Source organism: Camelus bactrianus, chromosome 8 (assembly GCF_048773025.1).
Source record: "Camelus bactrianus isolate YW-2024 breed Bactrian camel chromosome 8, ASM4877302v1, whole genome shotgun sequence".
Taxonomy (NCBI): Eukaryota; Metazoa; Chordata; class Mammalia; order Artiodactyla; family Camelidae; genus Camelus; species Camelus bactrianus.
In genome coordinates, this window is record NC_133546.1 from 59,299,623 (window position 1) to 59,323,005 (window position 23,383).

The following is a 23,383-nucleotide window of genomic DNA, read 5'->3' on the forward strand; positions in this document are numbered from 1 at the left end:
CCACAGAAACAAAACTTTAAATTCTGCTCCTCTGGGAATGGTGAGGCCAGACCTATGCCATCCTTACTTAGTGATACCCGCTTCAATAGACCTAAGGGGACAGACTGAGAACTTGTCTTTATAACAGCACTGCTGTAGAAAATAGGCTCATGTTTCAACATGTATCCTGGAGTCCCAGGAACATCTCTCTCCAAATCATTGTATGGGCTGTCAGCGAGAGTAGGAATGCCACTAAGACTAGCAGGAGCCCCAAAGCCCCAGAGCAGGAGCATCACCCAGTGCCAAGGGAGGAGGGACTCTTAGTATCTGCAGCGCAATTTATGTGCTGGATTAATGTGCTGAGATCTACTTTTGCTTTAGAATACCCCAAAATATTTAAGACACACACCCAAAACACACACACACAAAGCTACAACTAACAAACAAGCCTGGGATGGTAGAATGCAAGGTTTCTTAAAAGGGTATAGGATAAAAGATCAATGTACAAAGATCAATTTTATTTCTATACACTAGCAATGAAACATGCTGAAAATAAAATTAAGAAAACAACTCTGATTACAACAGCACAAAAAGAATGAAATACTCAGGAATAATTTAACAAAAGAAGGGCAAGACGATTTATACACTGAAAACTACAAAACACTATGGAAAGAAATTTAGAAGACCTGAATAAATGGAAAGAGATCCAGTGTTCATAGATGTTAAGAAGACTTAATATTAAAGATGAGAGTACCATAAAACTGATAAAACATGCATATTCAACACGATCCTTATCAAAATCACAGCTAGCTTTTTGCAGAAATTGACAGGCTTTTTAAAAATTGAAGTATAGTTGATTTACAATGTTGTGTTAGTTTCTGATATACAGCAAAGTGATTCAGTTTTTATATACATGATTTTTTTCAGATTCTTTTTCGTTATATACTACAAGATATTGAGACAAGCTAATGTTAAAATTAAACGGAAATGCAAGAGACCTAGAATGTAAATCAATCTTGAAAAAGAAGAAGAAAGTTGGAGAACTCACACTTTGTGATTTCATTGTACTACAAAGCTCCAGTAATCAAGACAGTGTAGTCATAGGATGGACAATGGAATAGAATCAAAAGTCTAGAAATAAACTCATGTTTGTGGTCAGTTTTCAACAAGGGCACCAGACCTATGTGATGAGGAAAGAAGTCTTTTCAACAAATAGTTCTGCAATAACTGGATATTCACATGTAAAAGAATAAAGTTGGACCCCTATGTTACATTACATACAAAAACTCAAATTGGATCATAAATTAAATATGAGCTGAAACTATAAAACTCTTAGAATAAAACACAGGAATAAATCTTTATGACCTTGGATTAGGCAACCTTCAATTAGGCAGTTTCTTAGATATGACACCAAAAGTACAAGAGACAAAAGAAAAAATTGATAAATGTAACTTCATAAAATTCTTCTATGCTTCAAAGGAAACAGTTAAGAAAATAAAAAGAAACCACGGAATAGGAGAGGATATTTACAAATCATATATCTGATCAAATATTTGTATGCAGACTATATAAAGAATTCTTACAGTTTAATAGTCAAAAGACAAATAACCCAATCATTAAAATAGGCATTTCTCCGCAAAAGACGCAAATAGCCAATACATGCATGAAAAGATGCTCAGCATCATTAGTCACTAGGGAAATACAAATCAAAACTACAATGAAACATCACTTTATCCCCACCAGGAAGGCTAAAGACAAAAAGGCAGATAGCAGTAAGTGTTGGTAAGAATGTGGAATAATCGGAACCCTTACGCACTGCTGGTGGAATTGTAACAGCTGTTTTGGAAAACAGTTTGGCGAATCCTGAGAATGTTAAACATAGAGTTACCGCATGTCTCAGTGTATTGGTCAGGGTTCTCCGGAGAAACAGAACCCATAAAATGTGTGTGTATATATATATAGAAAGAGAGAGATTTCTTTTAAGGAGTTGTCTCACACAACTGTGAAGACTGGAAAGTCCAAATTTCAGCTAGGTGAAAGACTCAGGGAAGAGCTGATGTTGCAGTTCAAGTCCAAAGGCTGTCAGCTGTCAGAATTTCTTCTTCCTTGGGAGAGGTCAGTTTTTTTTCTTAAGGTCTTCAACTGATTAGGTAAGGCCCACCCACATTAAGAAGCATAATCTGCTTTACTCAAACCTACTGGTATAGATGTTAATCTCGTTTAAAAAAATACTTTTATAGCAATACTTAGACTGTTCAACCAAATATATGGGTACCATGGCCTAACAAAGTTGGTGCATAAAGTCATTCATCAGAATTGAGAACATATGTCTGCATATACCCAGCTGTACTTAAATGCTCATAGCAGCATAATAGCCAAAAAGTGGAAACAACCCAAATGTCAATCATCTAATAAATGGATAAACAGACTGTGATACATACATACAATGGATTATTAATCAGCCACAAAAAAAGAATAAGTATTAATACATACTGCAATAGGGATGAACCTTGAAAACATTATACCAAGTGAAAGAAGCCAGATAGGAAAGGCTAAGGCTACATACTGTATGATTTCATTTATATGAAATTGCAGACTAGGCAAATCCACAGAAGACAGCAAGCAGATTAGTGATTGCCAAGGGCTGGGGGGAGGGGAAAATGAGGAGAAACTGCTAATGGGTACAGGATTTCTTTTCGGGGTGATGAAAATGTTCTGAAACTAGATAGTGGTGACAATGGCACAACTCTGTGAATATGCTAAAAACCATTGAATTGTACACTTCAAAAAGTGTGAATTTTATGGTACGTGAATTAGATCTCACGTACCATAAAATTGAACAAGTTTAAAAAGATAATTCAGACTCTGAAGGTAAGTGGTCCTGGCTACTTAATAGACAGCAGCAAGTGTGGCTTCTAAAGCGCAGGATGTATGCTGAATCCCTTAAAGAGTTAGAGGAGGAAATGGGAACCACCATTTACTAGGCATCTTCTATGTTTCAGGAACTGTGCATATATCAGCTCATTTAATTATCCTTTAAAAAAAAAAACCTACAGGTTGGTACCATCCTTATGTTTCCATATTAGAAAATTGAGCCTTCATTTGAAATAGTTGGCCGAAGTCTGTCAGCTAGTAAAATGTGATTGGACCTGCATCTGTCTGACTTCAGGGTTACTGAACGCCCACTGCTCCTGGAGGAGAAACCCTGTCCCAGCTGGACAGAGACCACAGGGCCTGTTGCTGAGAGTGGTGGGCAGATTAATCCCAAGGGGCACAGGGATGAAAGGTGGAAGAGTGCTTTTGGAGGAAAAGCAAAGGAGTTAAATACAAAATAGAGATTGTTACTTTCATGGTAAAGAAAGAAAATCAAATTTAGTTTTTTCTGTTGTAAGAGTGCACAGAGGGCCAAGAAGGAAAGTGACAGGCATAGAGAGGGGACAGCAGGAATCATGACAGCAAATCAAAGAGCAGAGCCCAATACCGTCAGGATAAGGCAAGGACATCAGCGACTGGGGAGAGATGAGCATCCCCAGGGCGGCCGGCTGGCTGGTAAGAGGCGCAGTCATGTTCACAGTAACTCTGATCAGAAGCCAGATGGGGACGTTCAAAACCAGAAAGGTCGTTTCTCATCCAGAGACTAAAGTGACATCAGAGGAAGTCCCCTCGGGATGCTCCAGGAACCAGCATCCAGCACAGAGACCTGTGCACAAAGTGAACTCTTTGTGGAATTCATTTACAGCAGGGGATTTTCACCTAGGGAGCATGGATTCTTAGGCTTCAAAGGGCCCTTGAACCCTTCCCGTTTTGTGGAAAGGTTTTATTTGTAGATCTTTTTCTGGGGAGAGAGTCATCAGGTTGTTAAAGGTGCTAGGACAGGAGAAAGGCTTAAAAAAAAAATGAGGCGTTTCTCTTAAAGTGCCAGCCAGACTCATTTTCTGGCCATGTGATAGATTGGGTTAAATGGTCTGGCACTCCTAATTTTTGGAATAAGAATGAATTCTTAGCAAATGATCTCACTGCCTGCAGTGCTGTCTGATTCTGTCCTGGCATTTGATAGAACTTGTTTGGGGATTAGGTAAGACAGGATGTTGGTACATTTGAGGTCATTAAACCAAAAAGGGAAGAAGGGGGAAGAAATCTTGCTAAATATATTGTGGAGTTGAACTAAATGCTGAATAACTAAGGAACGTTCTTTGTGCTCTGTACCAACACGTTTAAACCCTTTGAAGCAGACCAGAGTGGCGGAGACAGCTCCATCTAGATACAGTGTGTTGGTAAATGCCTCTCTTTCCAAGAAATACTGTTTTACTTGTCCTTTTATGGTGGAGGCGTGGAAGTTGGTGATGTCCTGAGTTGTGTAACATTTTTGTAAATGGATACAGCTAGTATAGATCCTAAAGAAACGACAAAAGCTGCCTTTTCACCTGGTGACCAGCATTCACAGTTTTGGTTTCAAAACTGGGAGAATAATGAAAAATGTCACAGGAAACCTTATGTGTATGAATGGTTTTGCTGGGTGAAATTTTATAAATAAACTCCCGAAAGTTTATTTTCTCTGTGTCTTTTCCTTCAGCCTTTTTTTTTTTTTTTTTTTTTTTTTTTGGTGTCCTTCGGTCTTATTTTAAATTTACTATTCAGAATAAACTCACTTAAAAATGTATTGGATGGGTAGTGATGATTGTTGTGTGGTTGCACAACAAAGTGAATGCACTTAATTCCACTGAACTGTACGCTGGCAGATGGTGAAAATGGTCAATGTTATGTTTTGCATATTTTACCATGATAAAAAAATTGTATTGGATAATACAGAGAGAAAACCCATTAGCCTTTTGAGATGGGAATTCCAAGTATCTTTATATGTTAAATGTCAAGCTTTTTCCTGCGTGTGATATGAATGTGTAAGTAAGAGGCAAAAGCTTGTGTGGGATGAAAATACTCATTGAAGCGCTGTGTGGTCCCAATTCTGCTGCTCACTAGCTGTGGGACCTGGGATGGTACATCCAGAGCAGATGATGTGACCTCAGTAAACGCTGCTTTCTCCTTCCTCCCTTCCTCTCCTCACACTTCGGTTTTCTAATCAGTAAAAGGAAGAGGTTGAATTCGGTGATCTCCAAGGTCCCTGTTAGCTCTGCTGATCTGTGGCTTATGAAAAAAAATTTTTGGTTGAAAAATTATGTAGGAAAGTTTTTGGTTTAAAGGTCTGCAGAGGAGTATAAAATCCACGTGGACAAATGCAGCCCCCCTGCGTACACACAGCAGCCCCTGCTGAGTCTGACTTTCACTCTCCTCTGCTCCCTGTTCTCTCTCTCCCTCAGCCTGCCCCGATCCACGATCCACGCTGAGCTGGGAAATGGGCGGGAGGAGAAAGGATTGAGGTCCCCGAGTGGGAGGCCTGGGACGGGGAGCCCGGCGGTGGACATCGGGCCACGTTGGGGACTGGAGCAAGGCTCGATGGAGTTCACGCTAACGGTGCCACGTGGTTAAGGGCACAGCAGGACTCAGGGCCATGGCCTGAGATCCTCCGAAGGGTATATGACCACAGCAGGGTTAAGCACAGTTGATTTTTATCCAAGGCAGATGGTGACAGGAATAGGAGACTGTAAATCCAGAGAGAGAAGCTGAGTTTGTCATGTAAGGAAGTAACAGCAGGAAGCAGAGCATCTGGGGGGAAGAAGAGGCTGTGGGGAGAGGGTGGCTGGAGGGCTGGCATGTGGCCAGACTCCGGTCAGGGCTGGAGCTGGGAGCAGATGACTGTAATAAATCGTAGCCGTGAGGATGACTGTGTGCTGAGTCCTGTGAGTCACTTAGCAAATCACCCAACCTGAGATTATCTTGGGGACCCTCGATGTCAGGGGGAATTGAGAACAAAGCGGCCATTTACCATGACTGGAGCAATGGGTTAGGTGAGAAATGATGGTGATGGCAGCAGAGTCGGAGAAGTATCGATGGATTTGAGATTCTAAGCTGAAGGTAGAGTCAAAGCACTTGCTGATGGAGAAGATGTTAGAAGTGAGGAGGAGAGTAGCAAAACAAATGGTTTTGGCTGGAACAGCTGGGTCAGTGGCAATGCCTTTTCCTGAAATGGTGCATCACATCCTTCTTAGACGTCCCTTACCTGTCTTCAAGGTCCTTGGCCAGACTTGCAGCCCTCGCCCTTGCTGCAGCAGTCAGCTCTGCTGACCCCACCTGCCTCAAATGGGGACGACCCAGCAGCACCTTGTCTTGTGTGAGACCTGCTTGGCACCCACCCCTGTATATCCTGGAAGTCAAGGGGTGCCTGTCCCTGCAGATGAGGCTGGCAGGCATGTGCAGCTCCCCACAAAGGGGTAGAAAATTGCAGGTTTTTCTGGCTGATCGATGATGCACAGGGAGAAGCAAAGTTCTCAGGTAGGGTGAAGGAGGCAGAGAACCCTCAAGAACCAAGACTAAGTACAGAACCTGAAAAGAGTCATGGCACTATTGATGCCCATCTGACTTCTCGGGAAACTGCCCTTCACTAAGTTATCAGGCAGCTGCTCCATGTGTGCCCATTTGCACTCCTACAGAAGAACTTAGTCACCAACTGCCTGATTGCCTGGAGGTCTTTGACATAAGGGTGGAAAATATGGTGACATGAGCCCTAAATGCCACATCAGAATCTGTTTTGAGTGTTTTCTGTTTGGGCATTACTAGAGATGGTGATGCTCTTCAAAGATTGGGAGCCAGAATGAGATACCGGACACCGTGTTTTCACTGCCGTGTCTCTTGACTAAGGATAGGTATCCTATGCTTAATTCACCTGTAGAGAATGATCAGGTCATTTTTAAATACGGTACCTGATAGTACTTTTAAGAAACTATGACAGAAAAATAATTTAATTTTAATATACTTCATGAAGTATAACCATTTTAGTGCTAACAAGCTAATCAACTCTTTTTACACAAAGAATTAAATTGCTGTAGACCCACAGCTTTGTCACTTTACTTTGACATTTTGTTGGTAGCACGTGGAAAAGTGGTCATGTTTCCTTTGGGAAGAGGGATGTAGTCTCCCCAAAGTGGGGTGGATGGCGGTGTTGCATAGGAAAGTGGTAACCTTTGGAGTCAGATGGGCGTAGATACAGATTGCATGTCATCCCCTCTCCTCTCCTCCAATGTGACCTTGGGCCAGGCACGTTGCCTCTCTGAGCCATGGTTCTCTCATCCACCAGGTGGGCTAATAATACCTGTAAAATTCCTAGCAGGGTTCCTGGCACGTGGAAGTATTTAGTAAACAGAAATTATTCTTATTACTCTGTATGAAGACAGCCCAGTATTCCATTTTTTAATGATGTCAATAGAAACCCCCAACTTATTTCAGCTTGTATATTTTCAACACTTGTTTCTTTTCAGCGTCTTCTTTTCTGAATTGTCAATGGTGAGTAATTCTGATTGCACCATCCTCTTAGGAGGCAGGTGGAAACCTGAATGAGTGCTCCACTATATTTTGGGAACTTAAACACATTGACTATCACAGAAGTGAGTTTTCTAGCTGGGGTTGTCCAACTAGAATAACTTGGTCCCCGCATCTGAAATGCGTAAATGGAAACTTTCAGAAATGTTTTAGCATAATTAATTTTCTCCATCCTGTCTGAAATGGTTGCTCCCCGGTTCTTTCTCTGCTGCAGCAAAAAAAAAGCACATTTCTTTGCATCACCTTCCCATGCCAGTAGAACAAAACACAAAAGCCACAAGATCTCTGATTCAAAGGTCTTCTGCCTCATACAACTGACTGTTTAAATTCTGCTTAAAATGTAGATTTTAAAAAATTCATCTCTGTAATTTCCAAAAAACTAACGTCAATGGACCCCTTTCTTTTTAAAGCCCTTCTGATCATAGAATGGTGTGTGACAACTCAATTTAGTCTTTCTGAATATGAATAAGGACTCCAGGGCCACTCACCAGTGAGCATGTTTATTGCTAAAGCTGTCATCAAATTTTTAGTAATATTTTTTATACAGCTTGGGACCAGCAGAACATTTGGGACTTGACCTTTTCCAGCAGATGATAGTCTCAAAATGCAATTTGTAATTTTGGAGCTAAGTTTTAAACTCTTTTCTTGTTTTCTGACCACTGTAATTTACCTTTCTACTCAATCCAGAGGGCAAAAGTGATGGAGAGTGTGTGTGTGTGTGTGTGTGTGTGTGTGTGTGTGTGTAGGTGTGCAGGAGTTATTTATTAACCTTAAAAATCAATAATGTGACTTAGCACAGCAGGAGCAGAGTGGCATTTTCAAGCTAGGAAGTCATACTGGCTCAACAGTGTCTTCTAAGTACAACCGCATTGGGATGCTGAGCAAAATCAGGCTGTTCTGCTTGGTGAATCTTTTGTCTCAGGTGAAATAATATAAATAAAATGGAGAGAATTAGCATAAAAACACTGTATCCCAGAGCATGATGTCCCTGTCCTTTTAAATTTTGGCAAACCTGGATTCAGGTTCGAACAAGAGCGTGAAACACTTCTGAATATTTTGTTTTGTTTTCTTTTTGTCAATCTAAATCCCAGCAAGGTAGGAAGAGGTGATTAGGATAGGAGAAAACTGACAACAGGAGAACTTGGGAAGCACTATTGGAAATCAGAAAACCATTAAACCAAACCATTTTTATGTTTCTTAGAAACAATGTTGGTATTAGATTTGTGATGCAGGTAAAAATACCTCCACCTGTGGTTTCCTGGGGACAAGCAAATAGGGCTTTGCTCATCAAATCCCATTCAAGCCACTATGAAAGTCTCAGCTCAGAGTTGAGTTGTAGGGATAAAGAATGCAATCAGCCTTACTTATACAAGAAGTACCTTGTAGAAAACCTGATCATTTCACAGCTAATTAGTATAAACGTTCTCTTGCCCAGTGCTTGCAGCTGGAGACCCACTTGTACTTTTTTTCTGACTGTTGCTGTAATTAAAAACCATTTACTTTTTCTTAGCTTAAGAATGCAGGTCCCACTGACTTTCTCCTTTAAGTATATTTAAGTTTGTGCAAGAGGGAATTACTTACAGATAATTTCCCTCGTCTGGGATACGTTACTTTATGTGTAAGTGAATGAACAGTAACCATTCAGTTATCTCTTTTTTAAACTTTCCCGTAGCTTCTCTAACAGTCAATATGAAGAAATGAAAAAGCAGTGCTTTCATGCTTGGTGTAGCATTACCATATCTCCTCACCTGCCTTTTCCTAAGAGCAGTCTGGTGAACCATCTCAAGATTTGGTGAGGTCTTTGGAAATCAGCCTAGCTGAGAAACACCATGAGGGCAGGGAGTAGCCATGGCAATCTTATTCACCATTTTTTTTTTTTTGAAACACCTATATGGTGCCCAACGCCCAGGAGGAAGTCAGTAAATCCTTGTTGAAGGAATTGATTGTGTATTGTCCTATGAGTTTCTGGGGTCCAAAATACAGTCAAGAAAACTAGTAGGTGAGGCAGCCTGGAACAGCCCAGTCCAATAAGGTCACCACTAACCACATATGCCTATTTAAATTTCAATTAATTTAAATTGATTATAATTAAAAATTCAATCTGCCTAGGAACATTTTAAGTTCTCAATAGTCACATGTGGCTGGTGGCTACCATTTTGGACAGCACAGATATTGAACATTTCCCTCATCACAGAAAGTTGTATTACACAGCACTGGTAGAACAGCATTAGTAGAAGCCAGTGTTAGCGCCCCCAGTCCTTTTGAAGTCAAATTCCCCTGGGGCCATGATGTGCACTCATCCTACAAAAAGTAGGCCTTTGATGTCTCTCTCTCTCGACACTGTTGGAACTCAGTCAGGCAAGGTGGGGGGCCCACAGAGGTGGCTGTTTCTTTAAAACTGAGAGCCCAACAGCAGTGGAGCTGTTAGCCAGACTGTTACAGCCAGTGGTCTACAATTATTTGGCTACACTCATTGTTAGAATAGTGAAATATTCATACCAGTTAGTAAAGAGCTGCTGTTTCAGGCTCTTCCAGGACCTCCTTCCTATGCCCCAGAAGCCCTGGCTATTCACCTAGGGTGCCCCTTGCCTCCCCTTAATCCAGAAAAATGAGTTAGTTAATGCCTGTCCCCTCCCTAGGGGTGGGAGGCTGCCCAGGGACCCTGCCCCAGCACTGCAGGCCTCAGAGTGGTAGGTGCTGCCCTTGGCTTCCAGGAGGGGCCACTTTCTAAGTCCGAGTCATTTGTAAAGGCCGCCCCATCACTACTGTGGCCAAGTCCCAGATCACAGAACCCTTAGCCTCAAGGAGCCCGTTAAAAGCATCTCATCTAACCCCCTCATTTTACTGAAGAAAGCAAGTCCAGAAAGTCACTTAGCTAGTTTGTGGCCAACTCAGAGATGAAACTCTCCTAACTCGGTACTTTTTTTTTGTTTGTTCTATCTTCCTGTTGTTTGTTAGTTTCCTTAACAGTGAAATGGGGATTAGTATCTTCATGCCTCACAAAGTTGTTAGTAAAAAGAATAATGAGCCCAGCATTTTGTGTTATGACTTAAGAATCTGGAAAAGCTCTCTTGTACGCATTCTCGTTTAATCCTTACAGGAACCTGCGAAAGGTGTCAGGCTCAGAGGCAGGGAATGACCTGCCTGAGACAGCAGAGCTACTGGGAGGGGCCGCAGTCTAAGACTCTGAGGGCTTAGGAAACTATAAAGTCTCTTGGAAACGTAAGATAACATAACCACATGGCATTACTAGTTTTTAGCTTGTGGTATTTTGCAGTTCAAGATTTAGTGACATTGAAAGTGTAAGTTGGTTTAAGCAACGCTTTTTTTTTTTAACTTTGATAATGTGCCAATTGCACAGACTTTGGTTGAGCATTAAAACAGAAATGGGCTGCTTCAAAGTATATTTTTAAAGTGAGAGAATCCAAAGTTGTAATTAGTTTTTACAATGCTACTTGTGCAGTTTGAGTGGCTAAAGAGCTTCTGGTGATCATTTCTGTTACTAGTGGTAGTTGGTTTTTGGTTTTTTTTTTTCCATTTTTCAGTTTTATTAGGTAGAATTGTTACAGTTTAACTGCACATATACAATATATTGCATGTAAATACATATACACAATATACTGCACATAATTTTTCTAGTTTACATTTATGTACTGTTGGTTTATTTTTTTGTATTGCCCCTACCACCCCAAGTAATTAGGCCCTTTGGAAAAAACAAAATGTGTTCTTTGAGGGTGAGGGGTCATTTCCTCTATCACCACTTTATTTTTCACACCCTGTAAGCCCTGTACTTAGAAAATTCACCATATATCTGATTGTGGCAAAGAAAAATCACTCAGAAGCTGTCCTACCCACTTGACACATAATTATCAGGAGAATGCTATTTAAAGTATGAAGAGATGGGGGAGGGTATAGCTCAGTGGTAGAGTGCATGCATGCTTAGCATGCGTGAGGTCCTGGGTTCCATCCCCAGTACCTCCATTAAGAATAAGATAAATCAACCTAACCACCCCTCCCCCACTCAAAAAATAAAAATAAAGTATGAAGGGAAACCACAGTGGAGGAAATGGTCCAGTTCTTGATATATCTTTTGTCTTTCGGTCTTTTAATAAATTTAATAGAAACATCCCTTAGTAGATTGTCTTTAACTCACTCCCAAAATAAAATTGAATCGATTTTGCCTCTCTCTCTTTATGTCCATGAACTGCAGCCGTTTTACAGTATATACTACATGCTATTATGCAGAAAGTGAGTTTCTAGAGATGGGAAACAGTGAGGCTATTTCATTTCATGTAACAAAAAAAAAAAAACTCTTCCATTTTCTTTTATTAGTGTCTGAAAATTGTGGCCTTCTCTCCATCAGTTATCCTGTAAGGTTAAATGTATAAAGGAAAGAGAGAAAAAAAATGTATTAGCAAAACCTATAAATGGAAAGGAGCTTTGGGGTTGTAAACCCGGATTTAGCGTTACTAATTTGTAGGCAGATTTGGGAAGAACATGTTTGAATATTTGGTTGTTTTTAAAGTATGTGCTATGATTGTGTCTTCATTCTTCCCTGTGTATACCCTGTTTTGTGTTAGCTATAACAAACTCAACTCTCAATTATACTCCATATAAATCAGAGATGCAGCCTCCCTCTTGTCAGTTTGGACCTTCAAAGTGTTTGATTATCTAGAATTTTCTTGGATTTCATTTACGCCATTTTCCCTGGTTGGTGCAGATACTGTTGGAGGTGCTGGTGAAAAGGCGTAAAGGTAACGTCTGTGATTTACAGCCAGACTTGGAGTCCTCAAGTCATTGGATTGTCCTAGAGTCATTCAAGATGCTAAGCCTGAAGAGATCTTTGAAATTCCAAACCTTTAATTCCTCCAGACTTAGACTGGGGTGGAAAGGGGATTGATGAGCACTTTCCAACTTCACCCCCCGCTGGTTTCTGTACCAGTCCACTCGGCTTTCCATGAGAAAACTCTGGCAGGGCATGCCGGCACCAGGGTGGGCACGTCGTAAGCACGCGGGAGGGTTGGCCGTTATGATCACCTTGCCTAATTTGACTTTGTCTTCACATCTTTCTGCTCTCTGATGGCCATGCTGAAGAACAGTGAAATGTCCAAGAAATAGGAAAATCCTGAATGGAAGGGAAACCCAAGGCCTCCGTCATCCAGAAACAGAATTTATCAGCCCACAAATAAAAATGATGGTTTCTCTACTCATGATGTTGTGTGAAGTAATTTCCATACCCATCCCATACCCTTTTCCAAGCAAGGACCCCACAGACAAGGCGCACCTTCTCCCTCGCTCAGATCCGATTCAGTCTGTTCTAATGAGGGCAACTTGATGGTAAACTTACCTTATTCCCATTTCTCTCTTGTTATGTGAAAACCAGCGAGCTGTTCTCTATTTTCTGCATAAGAAAAACAAAAATACAGTCTGACTAAATGAGGTTGTCACTGATTAGAATTTTGTTGAGATGTGTGAAGGGCAAGTGTATTTTTTCTGTGCCTGTGATAAAGTGGGTGATTAAACAAATTAACCAAACACTCATGCTGAGGCAGGAGTGTAAGTTGGTACAGCTTTTCTGAAAAGTTGCCCAGACCTTTAAAGCTCATGCCATTTGACCCCATAATTCTTTTTCTAGATATGTACCTAGGAAAATACTCAAAAATACAGACAATCCAACATTCAGATACAGCTTTCAAAGTGTTGTGTGCAGTAACAAAAGAAAAGAAAACATGTAATTCCAAAAATGAGAAAAATAATTAAATAAAATCAAACAAAACTTTTTTCTATGGGGTGAATATTACATAGACATGGAAAAGCATGTTTCTGGAGAATTTTTAATAACTTGGGGGAAATGCTCACATTCATACAATGTTGAATTAAAAAGTAGAAACACAACTCTATTTTTGTGTATTTGAAAAGAATACTGGTCACAATCCTTATCCCCAATTCTGAATCCTTTCGATTCAAAAATCACAAAGGTCTCCTGGTGACTTCTCTGGTAGAAAAACCTGACCTGAATTAATGTGAGTCTCTGTTTTATCTGACTAAATAAGAATATGCATCTGTTTTGCTACAGAGATATTTAGTGTGTTTGATTATGGGGTGCTGTTACAGATTCTGATGGGGCTTTATAGTCTACGGCCATACCACCCTGAACATGCCCGATCTCGTCTGATGGGGCTTTATATAATAAGTGGTAGTTTGGCATCATAATACTCTTTAAAATCCAGGCGGTTCTGAACTCTGAAGTGTATCTTGCCCAGGAGTTTTGTAAGGAGTCATGGACCTAGAAATCAAAATATCATTAGTGATTTATCAGTGTCAAGGTTATGGTTGATGCTTATTTTTTCTTTATGCTTTTCTGTGTTTTCCAGGTGTTCTACAATAAGCATGTATTAATTTATGCTCAGAAAAAAATAAGTACTATTAATTTAAAACAAAACATATTCAAGGCATCAGAGAATGATCTCATTTCAGCCCAAATTTATTGTTTGCTTTCTGTATCTTCTTGTTAATACAGCCACATGTGTCTTTTGAACCAAGGCGTTCTGATTTGTTGAAAGAAAACATTCACGAGATGAAATGGAGAGAAAACTGATTGGACCTTGACCTATGTCCAAACTGCTTTGCGTTCAGGAGAGCGCCCACGTCGGCTGAGCCCAGGTGTTGACACCTGGATTACTTTGTCGTATTCTGTTTAGGTGGACTGGCCAGGAGGCACAGTCAGTTAGGCCGGGGGTAGGGGTGGGTGTAGCAGGATAGCAGGAAAGAGGGGGAGACGTTAACGTGCAAGGTTTCCTCTGCTAATGACGGTCTTCCTCCCCAATCAGGTGGACACTCACTGACCTGTCCCAAGGCTGCCCCACAAAGCTTTGGGGTCCATGTCTGAATGGATTGCTGTAGATTTCTCTTCTCTCCCTTCGCCCAGTTCCCTGCATCCTAAGACTCGAAGCCAGCACAGGACCTGGAAAAATTACATGTAAGTTTTAACTAAAGTTTCTTTTTCCAAGTCAAACAATGCTAAGAATTTTCTGAGGTGATAATAACAACATATCTTGAGAATCATCGTTGAGGAAGGGTGCAGGGGTTCGACTCTGCGTCCTGGTGAGTCAACTCAGTGGATGTTACACATTAGCTTGCTTCAGAGTCACCTGGAGGGCTTGCTGAAGTGCAGCTCGCTGGGCCTGTGACCAGAGTGTCTGAGTCAGGGGATCGGGGGGGTGGGAATTTGCTTTCCTGACAAGTTTCTATGTGATGCTGCTGCAGTGGAGTCAGGGACCCCCACTCTGAAAATCACTGCTCTAACTCACGTGTGACTGAAAGGAGAAATGATAAAGGTAGACACGTGGGTTAAATATTCAGCATGAAATGTCACTAAATTAAGAGATTTAGTGCTTTACTTAATACAGGGACTGATACTTAGAAAAGAGAAAGTTAAGGGCTTCTCAGTATTGTCACCTTTGAAAGTCCAGCCAAGTCGATGTCATTATTCTGTGCAGGCTTGACTCCAGAGTCTCGAGTACTAGGCGTCGTTTGCCCTTGACTTTCAACAGAGGTGACTAACAGTGCTGTTAACAGGCTAAACTGACAGCTACAGTCCTTTTGCAGGTGTGTTTATCAGGCTTTTAAATACACTCAAAAGGGACACTCTTTTTTTCCCCTGGGTTGGGAAATACATTGTTTCCTTTCAAAGTGAATCACCCCAGTATGATTTCTGGGGGATTTGTATCAGATCAGGGTTTTTGTGTTATTGTTTTCAAATAAGTGTGACCTAAAGAAGTTTGGCTGACAGTTTTCGTATACCTGCTTTAATATTTATAAAATTTTGATTGAGGTATAATTAAAATATGGTAAAATGCAAAAAAATACACTTAAATTGTGACTTGATTTACAAAACACATACGGGAAGGAAGGGGCATCTCTAATAAATAGTCCAAGCCAGCAAGTCCAGGTTTTTGTGGGTTTGACGTTCTCAGGACTGACATGTCTGGAGGATGAGCATATTATTGTGTTAGCTTTGGAAGAAGCCAGTCACGTCTCCGCTGAGGACAAGAGCAATTTACTCCGTGCGAATAGAAAGGAGCAGAAGGGTCTGGCTCAACCAGCGCACACTTGGGTGTATGTGAGCAAACATGCAAATTTACAGATGTGCCTGGGAATCTATATGCATTTTGCACATTTTTAAGCTTTCAGTGTAGGCATTTTAAACAACATGTTTTCTTTTGTTTCATTGAGTCAGTCAGTGTAAGTGTAAAAATAGTCTGAGTGATGCTGTCCAGGAAATGTTTCAGAAATTTCTGGGTGTTTTCAATCGGTGGATAAGCATTGTGATTTATAACATTTTACTTGGATGTGGTACATATTATCATTCAAAGTAGCACTTAGGACTGAATGGTTCTTTTATTAGAACTCTCTGAAATTGAGAATAATCACTTCTAATCAAGCATTTCCCAAGCAGATGTGTAATGAAGGAGTGTATCACTGCCTGAACATTAACAGAACCAAAAATCCTGGAGATAGTTTACGTGCATAATTTTAAACACATGCACGTAAACTATCTCCAGAATTTTTGGTTCTGTTAATGTTCAGGCAGTGATACACTCCTTCATTACATATCTGCTTGGGATTATACTGTATAGCACAGGGAAATATATACAAGATCTTGTGGTAGCTCACAGCAAAAAAAAAAAGTGACAATGAATATATGTATGTTCATGTATAACTGAAAAATTGTGCTCTATACTGGAATTTGACACAACATTGTAAAATGACTATAACTCAATAAAAAAAAGGTTAAAAAATAAAATAAAATAAAATAAATAAAATTTAAAAATCACAAAATCAGAAAAATAAAACCAAAAAAGCGATACATGATGAAAGAGTCCTATAAGGAATTAATCCAGAGCTGTTTTCTGCCCAAAGGGTAACAGGGCCAGTATTAGGGCGGACAGAGTTGTGAATGATGTAATTACCTATTATCACTCTGCAGTTACAAACTGTAACATCTCTGTCAAACACTGATTGGTTATTCTGCACAGCATCCTTGGACGGGAGGTTTTCAGTTTATGAAGCATCTCCACCATGAAGTAAAAGAAGTGGGTTGGATCAAATGCTCCTTCATCTCCCTCCTGCTTTGGCATCTGTGAGTGTCCACATTTATGCATCAGATTTTCCTTAGCTGACCTTTGACATCAGTCAGTTTAATAACTACAGGCCAGGGCAGGTGGAAGGCTGCTATGAGGCCTCAGGTGACTTGGAGCTTCAAACTCCTGCCGGCCCTGGTGCAGTCTACCTGGATCTGTCCTTGCAGCCTTGGGTGAAGCACTCAAGGCACCGAGTGCCTGGCACATCTCCATAAAAATATCATGCCTGTGGGGATGAGGGGTATGGGGGAACCCTCTGTGCTTTCCCCTCAGTTTTGCTGTGATGCTAAAACTGCACTAAAACATAAAGTTTATTAATTTAAAAAGCCTAAATACCAAACAGTATGATGATTCCTCAAAAAATTAAACATAGAACTATCATAAGATCCAGAAATTCCACTTCTGGGTATGTACCTAAAAGAAGTGAAAGCAGGAACTTGAACATATTTGTAGACCCGTGTTCATATAGCATGAGTCACCATAGCCCAAAGGTGGAAGCAACTCAAGTTTCTATCAACAATGAATGAATAAAGAAAACGTGGTCTCTACTTACAATGGAGTATTATTCAGTCTTAGAAATATGAAATTTGGACACACGCTACAACATGGATGAACCTTGCAGATACCAAGTGAAATAAGCCAGACACAAAATGAAAACTTAGATGAAGTACCTAGAATGGTCAGTCATAGTCAGAAAGTAGAGTGGTGATTGCCAGGGGCTAGGAACAAGCTGGATGGGGAGTTTGTGTTTAATGGGTACAGAGTTTTGCTTTGGGAAGATGAAAAAGTTCTGGAGATGGATGGTGGTGCTGGTTGCACAACAATGTGAGTGTACTCAAGGCCACTGAACTGTACACTTAAAAATGATTTAAATGGTAAATGTTATATTATGTGTATTTTACCACACACCAAAAAAAACCCCAAAAAACAACAACAATAAAAAAAAAAAAAAACCCTGAATACCAAAGCCCACTTTCCATCCAAGAACGCTGGGCAGAATAACTAAGTAGTGCTCGACAGAGATGCTATCGTTTGGGAGGGTGGAGTAAGCAGAGATGACTGCACCTCTCACCCAACTCTTCTCCTGGTGCCCTTTGGGCAAGGGTAAGGGACCTGCAGAATGCTAGACTTCAGTCCTAGGAATGGGTGTCCCATCGGGACAAGGGCATACTTCTCTGAAACTACTAGGGAAATTTGCTATGAACAGCCATCATCTCTACCAAAATGCCATTGACACGGGCAGGAAAGCTGCTTCTCTGGGATGGAGGGGACACGTACCCACCTGTGCTCCTGCAGTGTGGCCGCTGTGGTTCATCTGAAGTGAATGTTCAAAGCGAGTTCGTGTACAGAGCAGCGGAATGGTGACAGGTCTTGTTGGTGGAGGCAGGAACCAAGGAATGTAGACTTGCCAGAGATTGAAACCTAGAAGAAAGTGGAAACTTTGAAAGAAAATTAGTAGCAAAATAATTCTTCGGCAACAGGGCTTCTACTTACAATACCTGTTTGACAGACTCCAAATGAAGTATCGTTCACCCCATCACCACATCTCTTTAATACTGGGTATAACTGTCCCTGTAAATCACAGAACAACTGAATGAGTGACCTGCTGACCTGTGAGGAATATGCAGGACTGAACCCACTAAGTCAGTCCATTTGGGCCCCACTTTGGCGAGGAGGGGGGTTGTTTTTTATTCTATGTTTCTAGAAAGTTGGCTTTGGAGAACAATCGGTGAATTCCCATGGGGCCTGGTAGCAGTGTTTTCCTCAGGTCTCCTCACTTAACTTCCTTCAGGCTCCGCCCCTGGGTCTGACCAGGGGTTGTAATTCCTGAGGAGCAGTGCATAAGGATTCAAAGAGGTCGAATCCTCTGTCCTAAACTATCCCGCTTCCTCCTTAAGACATCAACATTATTTATATACGTGAGTGTGCGTGTGTGTGCATTTTATGTATATATATACACATATAATGTGTATGTATATATTTGGCTCAAGGAAAAAGGTATAACGAGAAAAAGAGGTAAATAAAGCCAACAAAGCTGAAGTACAACAGACAGAAACCAGTCCCCTTAACCCACCCCAGACTTTCCAAACCTGCTTAGAAATCAGCTCTCCCTGCTTTTCACTTAGGTGACAGGGAACATTGCACGGCAACAAAAGTTTCAGAGCCATCTGCCATAGCGAGCTGTTAAGATACCAAAACAACTGGAATTAAAGCTTTTTATAGAAAAGAAAATCCAGGTCAGCATGTTTGAGAGAGAGAGAAATAAGTGCTTATTCATCTTTGACAGAACTTGTAGCTACCAGCACCCTACGCTTGCACTAAAATGACGTGAATATAGACTCTAATCAAGCACATTCAGCCCCACGAGTTCAGAGATTGTAATATTTGGATGGACATCCTGACACAGGTTTCCCCCAGTAGTCACCTAGAGGGAATGACGCGGAGTAGAGAAAACCAACAAGGACCCTTGGGGGCTCTCCCGGTTCTGGATGCTGAATCCATGTTTTGTGATGTCTCAGCTACCTGGACCCACCTAACCAGAGCCCTGAATTAACTAGCCTCATACTGCCTACTCCCACCCCACCCCACACCCCACACCCCACACCCCACCCTACCACACATATCCCACTTCCCTTTTTCAGTGACAAAGATTCAGAAAACAAGATAGCTTTGGTTTAGTAAAGGTGGAGAATGTACCCCAGAGGGTATCTATAGCTGCTGACACTGACCTGCTGAATCACTGAGAACGGTTAGGCACTTTATAACTAGGAAGAGAAACCACTTTGGAAAGATTTTCATCAGAAAAGCATTTTCTAAGTCTTTCAATTCACCAGAAAATTGAAACAAACCAAAAAATCTTGTCCTCAAATACTCTAACTCAGATTTCATTGTACCTATTTTTGTGCCCTAATAATAATCTAAAAGCACAGGCTTCCAGTAGAAAAATATACCATTCATTTTTATTCTTGAGAAACTGCAAGTTTTGGTTTTTACCACCTTTCCAGTGCCAGCGTTTATATCTCAGATATTCTGTTTACATTTATTCTGTTTATTATGTTTGGAGGCACACTAAAAGTTGTGATGTTAATGATGCTAAGAGTGTCAAATAACACTACTATATGTAAAATAGCTAGATAACAAGGACCTACTGTATAGTACAGGGGACTGTATTCACTATCTTGTGATAACATATAATGGAAAAGAATCTGAAAAAGAAGATAGATAGATAGGTAGATAACGGAATCATTTTGCTGTATGCTTGAAACTAATACAACTTTGTCAATCAACTATACTTTGGTAAAAAGAAAAGATTTTTAAAAGAGTAGTATATAAAATAATTTCATGAACGTATATGTTTAGCGCCTGTTTTCACTGGGGAATCATTGGCATAGTTTTGAAGCTAATTCTGTTGTTTTTTTTAAAGAATGTGTATGATTATTTATAATATTGTTTCACAATTATGTTCTGCTCAAGACATCATCAAAACTAACTTTCATTCTCTGCGTATACTCTAACAGTACATGTAGGGGTGATGTTACCAGCATGGTAATATATAGGTCAAAAGTTTCAGATGGTATTCCCTATGAGTCTCCAAGTAAACTCAGCCACGCACATGATCAAGCTGCTTACCAAGTGATGTCAGTTGTAGTTTATCAATAGTTTATCAACTTATTCTAATAATTTCCAGTCTGTTGCTTTTTAGAAATCATGTGTGTGCTCTTTTTGGGATGTGTCTGTACTAATGAAGTGACACCTCTCTCTGAGCTGTAATTTAACCCAAGGGATAGCCACGCTTTTCCAAGGACACCCCTGTTACCTTGATTATTACGAGGCTCCCGGAGCTTGGAGCTCTGTTGCAGCTGGAGAGTGCCCAGGTCATGGTGAGGAAGGACAGTGTTTGCAAAGCTCTGCAGTGTAGCAGGATTCCGAGAGTCCTTGTAGTGCTTAACTAGAAGCTATAATCTATTGTTTCTAGCAGATTTTTCCTGTATTTCATGTCTGATTTGTCACAAGGCCAGATTATTATACTGGACTTCATGTATCAAGTTTTCTTTATTATTAGAAAGTACAGAATCAAATAATTGTTTCCTATTATCAGAACAGAAGTAACTCAATTTTCTTGATTGTAAAAGTAATATGTGGTTATTGTACAAAATTTGTAAAATAACAGAATAGAATAAAATTTTATCTTTAATCCAGCAACCCAGATACAGTCTATCTGTTAGTTCATACTTTTGTGTATTTTTCCAGAGTTTTTTCATTCTTATCAACTAATTCCAAATTTACAAGCAGTACTCTGGACTGATGACATCCCACAAGTTGATGGAGTTCAGGAATGATGACTTTAGGTATCATTTTGTAGGACAGTGATCTCGTTGCTTATTTTTCCCCCTTCAAATCGCATTAATCAACTCTTGCAAGAACAGATACCTGTGTTGACTTACCAGTATCTTTATCAAGTGGAAACCTCTATTAACTGTCTTTTTAAAATTTCTGCTTTCTATCAATAAAAATTGATTATTGAGTGGCCTCTGAAATCATAAAAGAAAGATTTGATGTTGTACAAGATGGTTTTTGTGTTAAATCGACTGATTGTGTTTTAGATGTTTAGAAATTCGCAATTGATACACTCCAAGGCAATTTGGCAGAAGTGGGGGAGATTGATTAGCCGAGTCCCCCCACTGCCGCCCCATCCATACTCCAAACAATATGAGCTCCAGTAAAGTTCTAATTTTATATTCAGATATATCCCTTTGTGTGCTTTGAACCAGAGCGTTTTCCTTCACCTTTGCATCCTTTATCCCCTTTCAAAGAAGCTGCTCTTCACATTCCTCTGGTGTGGGGTTAGGGCTGCAGGGGGTGGGGGTGACATCTCTGTGCTTCGCTTTGGAGAGAGCTTGACTTTGGATCAGGATGAATCCTAACACTCAGCCAAAGTTAGGAGGGGCTTTGAGTACTGGAAGAAAACCCAGGTAAAAATTAAAGGGATTGTTAAAGGATTCATCTGAGAAAGGCTGCAGGAGTGTTCTCCGCAAACCTTGTGTCAGTAGACTGGAAAGTGTAGAGTGAGCAGCTGCGAGAAGAGATTTTGTTTTTCAAAAATGATCCGTATTAGGCATTGGGTGTGACGAGGTCTCACCATCCTCTGTACAAGACTTAGGTTCTTTGGAAGCAGGTCCTTCTAGTTTCTTCCCTCTGCATCCTTTCACATCCTTTGTGTCCTTGTATGTAATAGGGATGTGGTATGTATTGACTTGAATTTAAATTTTGGTGACTGTTGAGTGACAGATGAATGAATGCTCTCAGTCCAGGTGTACATTCTGCCTTCTTCCGACAGCAGTCAAAAGGTGCTTTGATAAATGCCCACAATTGTGTGGAATGCCTGGGTGGGGTACCCGTGTGGGAAGTGGTCTGCGGTCCTTTGATCCTCCCTTGGAGAAGGAGATGCTCAGGAAGATAGTGAGAACTTTGCCTTCAGTTTCGATTTGACCCTCCTTGCTTCCCTGAGTCACGGTGTTCGCTCGTTGGCGACGGATATGTCACTGAAGCCTGAGACTGTTCTTCGGACTGTTTGTGACATGGTCGCTGAATTTCCCATGACATGAATAGCCGGCATTTGTCATAAAATCTCACGAACGTGCTAAAAGTTTAGTTGGCTTGTAATTGACATTGAGATTAACTTTCTCTAACCTAAACCAGTGAAAACTAAAATGCTCCTCACCACATAAAAGTTTTGCTTTCGTTGTGTTCAGACCCCGCCCACCCTGTCATAGCACAGTCATTTGGAGTCTAGTGTGGGGTGGTGTGGTTGTACCTCAGTCGTGTATGACCCACTTTTTCGTAACACTTAATTACCCGTGTTTTTACAACACTAGTCAGAGATTCTGACGATAGTGGACTGTAAGCCCCAGAAGGTTTACTCACCCAGCTCATCAGCCCTGCTCCCGTATCGTGGGTCTTCCGAAGAAGGTGCAAGCTCTGCAGGGCGTGTAACTACCAGGGATGACAGCATTTCCTCTGGTTTCTGGATAATGAGCAAGCACACAGGTAAAGATGCCTTCTTCAGCGTTGACTCTTTTCGTGTCTTAATTACTTTGTAGAACTGGCTTTTAAATATCAATCACTTACCTGCGCATATTTGCTGTCATGTTTTGCAGGGGGCTCAGGGGAACAAGCATTTTGATTGGTACCCAGGGACCTTCGTCACTTAACTTTTTATTAAAAGTCTAAAGAGATAGTGATCAAAAATAGACTCTCATATCTGTCCTCTTTCTGCCTCCAGAAAACATCCTCTTCCTCAATTTTTTTTTTTCTTATTTGCTCTCAAGGTGGTTGCTTCTCAGCATCAGGTGCTCCGCTTAGCCGCGAGAGTGTGTGTGAGTTCATGCTCGGTGAGCTGCAGGCTTGGGGGGTGACTGGACAGAGCAGACAGGAGACAAAAATGCACAGAAGGGAAGGGAGATGGTAAGAGGATGCTATACCTCGGTGAGCTGTGTCCCATAGCACCCTGAGAGCAGATTTAAGACAAGCGCTATTGCCCTGACATTGGCAAAATCATTCCTGACAGCCTGCTTTGTTTTAGCAGTGTTGATGTTTCTGATGTCACTTTTGTTCGTTTGAAGAACTTTTCAAACATCGTCTTTGTTTCAAAACCAAAGGTTATAGATTTTTATCTTCCCAAATTGACAGAAACTTTTTTGAGTGTATTTCTTGGCTGGAAGCTGATTGACGTAGGGCTTGCGGCAGGGTGGTGGCGGTGCCTGGCGGATCACGCTTGCGGCAGAGTGGTGGCAGTGCCTGGCGGATCACGCTTGTGGCAGGGTGGTGGC

The 23,383-nt window shown here is 40.9% G+C and overlaps 1 protein-coding gene across 5 annotated transcripts in view; it reads left to right on the forward strand.

The window, feature by feature from the left end:
* BACH2 (BTB domain and CNC homolog 2) overlaps nt 1-23,383 on the forward strand; it is a 324,594-nt gene that overhangs the window by 165,610 nt on the left and 135,601 nt on the right. For 4 of the 5 annotated variants that reach the window (XM_074368612.1, XM_074368613.1, XM_074368614.1 and 1 more), the window contains exon 3: nt 14,241-14,389. The gene's annotated coding sequence lies outside the window, so the exon portion shown is untranslated. Of the gene's footprint in view, nt 1-14,240; nt 14,390-15,929; nt 22,602-23,383 lie in introns of those variants that run through there. The other variant, XM_074368616.1, reaches the window with a different exon arrangement.